The sequence below is a fragment of the Pinus tabuliformis genome, chromosome 1_1, assembly GCF_031772625.1.
Source record: "Pinus tabuliformis cultivar Carrire ecotype Pingquan chromosome 1_1, CPIR1, whole genome shotgun sequence".
Taxonomy (NCBI): Eukaryota; Viridiplantae; Streptophyta; class Pinopsida; order Pinales; family Pinaceae; genus Pinus; species Pinus tabuliformis.
This window is the reverse complement of record NC_142297.1, coordinates 878,315,416-878,319,148: the sequence shown is the minus strand read 5'-3', so window position 1 is coordinate 878,319,148 and position 3,733 is coordinate 878,315,416.

Genomic DNA, 3,733 nt, shown 5'->3' with positions numbered 1-3,733 from the left:
GGATGGGATTTGTCTCGACCCATGTAAGGTTCAGGCAATCATTAATTTGCCTCCACCTTCAAATTTGCTTCAGATTCAGAAACTCCAAGGGAAAGAAAACTTTCTAAGGAGGTTCATTCCAAATTACGCCGAACTTGCTAAAGGTTATACTCGTCTATTAAAAAAGAAGTACCCTTCATCTGGGATTAGGTCGAGCAAGCTTCCTTTGACGCTTTAAAGGAATCCCTAATAAAATCATCATTAATGTACGCTCCTGATTATCAAAAATAATTTAACCTGTATCTAGCTGCAGCAGATACGACCATCGCAATGGTTTTAGTTCAAGAAGACAATGGAATTGAACATCCTATATATTATTTGAGTAGAAACTTAAATGATACAGAAAGCAAGTATTCCTACGTTGAAATGCTAGCTCTCACAACTGTTCAAGAAATACAGAGATTTCGACACTATGTCCTCTTTCGAAAAACTACCATGCTGTCAGATTGCAACCCCATGACTTATATATTGTCGCGACAGTTGCTGGGGGACAAATATTCAAAATGGATAGCAATTCTACAAGAGTTTGATCTGGAATTTATAAAATCCAAATCGAAGAAATCCCTGGTTTTCGTGGAGTTACTATGTGATCTCCCATCATCGTTCAACGATGCAACATTAGAAGAAGCAATCATGGACGAATCTTTGTTTCTAATATCCTCAAGCAATCCATGGTATGGAGACATAATAATCTATCTCCAAACCCAAACATATAGGTCTAATACCTCCCGCTCGGAACAATGACACATTCGATACCAAGCAAAAGACTACATGATCGTCGGTGATACACTTTACCATCGTGGTGTCGATACAGTTTTGAGGAGGTGCCTCACCCACGAGGAGGCCGAAAAAGTCCTGAATGATTGCCATTCAAGCGCGTGTGGGGGGCATCAATATGGTTATGCTATGGCGCAAAATATTTTATGAGCAGGATACTTCTGGCCAAAAATGTTCAAAGATTGCATAACCGCAGTCAGAAGTTGCCATGCATGTCAAATCTTTGATCGAAAAACCAAAATACCACCCGCACCTCTATAACCAGTAGTTTCTATTGGGCCATTTGCCAAATGGGGCATATATTTCATGTCATGTAACCCCACCTCAGCCGGGGGGCATGGGTATATCATAATCGCAGTAGACTATTTTACCAAATGGGCCGAGGCGATGCCTACATTAAACAACAGTGGCGAAACGGCTGCCCTCTTCTTTTTCAATCATGTAGTCTCCAGATTCGACGTTCCACAGGCCATAGTCATAGATCATCGATCACATTTTGGCTGCCAAATTAGGGTTGTCCCATGACAGCTCTACTCCATATTATCCGCAGGACAACGGACAAGTTGAGGCAATCAACAAGGTACTGAAGCGGATGCTGCAAAGGATGATTGGAGTCCATAAAAGGAGTCGGAACCTGATCCTGTACTTAGCCTTGTGGGCATACCAGACATCGGTTAGGAATGCAACCAGGTTTACACCCTTTCAACTGGTGTATGGCCTAGAAGCAATCTTACCGGTTCAGTGTGAAATCGCGTCCCTCAAACTCACAGTCGACCTTCTCCCCAGAACTTCAGAAGAGGCGTCTCGTTTCTTGGAACTAATCCAATTGGATGAAACCCATCATGATGCCACTTTGGCTAACGAAGCCCATAAGAAACGAGTCAAGGCGCAATTCGACAAGAATGTCAAACCCCATATCTTCTCAGAAGGTGACCTGGTCTTACTTTACGACTAGGAATCTGATAAATTGGGAGCAGGTAAGTTCAAGTCCTTATGGATGGGCCCCTATATTGTTAAACATGTATTAGCAAAAGGAGCCTACGAGTTAGTAGATTATGATGGGATTCCACTGGCGCAACCTTGTAACGGGTTGTACCTTAAGCATTACTATGCTTGACTCAAGATAGTGACCCCTATGCTTTTGTTACATTTTTGTTTTTGCTAAGGGTAATTGTTTTGGTTAAGTGATCCGCTTTTACATTTGTTGTAGATGTCGAACCTATTGGAATCATTTGTTGGATATGCCAACGGAGCGAGTCGTAGTTCGCAGAACCTATCTTCTGCGGCCTGGGCCATCTTCGATCCAAGCAACGAGTTAGTGAGTTTCAGAGGGGTATGTATCGGTTGGTCAACAAACAATATCACTGGATACATCACGTTGATAGAGCTCCTCTCTGATGCCATTACGCGTGGCATACACCGACTCATCGTCAGGCTAGACTTGCAACTCGTCATCCTACAACTCACTGGTATCTACTCCGTACGGAATCCAGCTATCTATCGCATGTTCCTAAGGGTCAAGATTTTGGAAAGGCAGTTTGATTCTATTCAATATTAGCATATTTCCATACTCATTGGCAAATTATGTGTTAGATAGACATTTGCAACATTTATAAAAGAAGCATTTCATCAAATATTTGCATCAAGATCACGTAACTCAACCAAAATAAAGCTCTGAAAATCAAAAATATATATATAACTGTTTATGGTTCATACATAATGTTCTGTAACCAAGACAAAACCAGTGAAATGACCCAAAACTCAAAATGTTGGGGGGCACCCTAGTCTAATGATGCTGGTGATAACAAGTCACCGCCTGTGCAATCATGTGTAAAAGCCTAGTTCATTGACTCGGCACGCTAGTGGTATGTCATTGCAACCTTAGAGGCAAATCGTCTGTCCTCACGTCCGGAATATTGACAGTGAGGCCTTCGATCTGATCCTACAATGTTGAAAGATTCTTGGCCACATCAAGGTTGAGAAGGATAGCCCTCCCCATAGCCTCTCCTGCTGGAGCAACAGCTGGTACTCTCAGACGTACTGCTGGCCGAACTGGTTCAATATCTGCATGAGCACATGAGTTTTGATTAATCCTGATAGAAGAAAAGCACAAGTACATTATAAAAAGAAATGATAAATAGAGATATGGTCAGAGAATTTATCGATAGCACCCCACTGCTCACCAGCCAGCAACACCAAATCCGGGTCCCCCCCAGAAATCCATACCAGCATATGGATACTTGAAAAAAACCATCTCCTGGCGGTTGAACCACTCAAAGAAGGTATCAAAAAAGGAAACCTGTGACTGACCAACATTTTGGGCCACAAGGTTGACCCATCTCTACATCCATGGCTCAGTCGGTGGAGGTAAGCCAAGTGAAATGTACTGCGACTGCATCAGTGGGATCTTCTCCAAGGCAAAAGCGGTCAAAATAGAACCATAGCCGAAGTTCTTAGATTTTCTGCTTTTTACCTTGGTCAGTTGTTCTTTCATCACAGGGAGTACTGTGTCACACCAGTTGAACACCTTTGGTTCAAAGCATTCCAAGGCGTATTGCATATAAGACCTGTTAGCCACGTGAAGAGCTGCACTACCAGCCAGCCTAGCAAAAGTGAACAGAATGGTCCTCAAGGACCGATCGTTGAAATCTCAGATGTTGATCTTGCCATCCCTACTCAGCTAAGATCCCTATCTCCAATATCGGCGAATATAATCTCTCGCGGATTCGCCCCCACGGGCGAAACCTGATAATGAAAGAGGGGCACCACACCTCGATAAATTGGTCAAAAAATAGATGTCCACGATAGTCAAGGGGATAGATTTTCCTCTGATCTGAAACACCTAGTTGGTAGGATCCCATGCATCGAGAAGATATTGCAACAAGTTGATTTGTTGCCTCATGCTAGAGATGCGGAA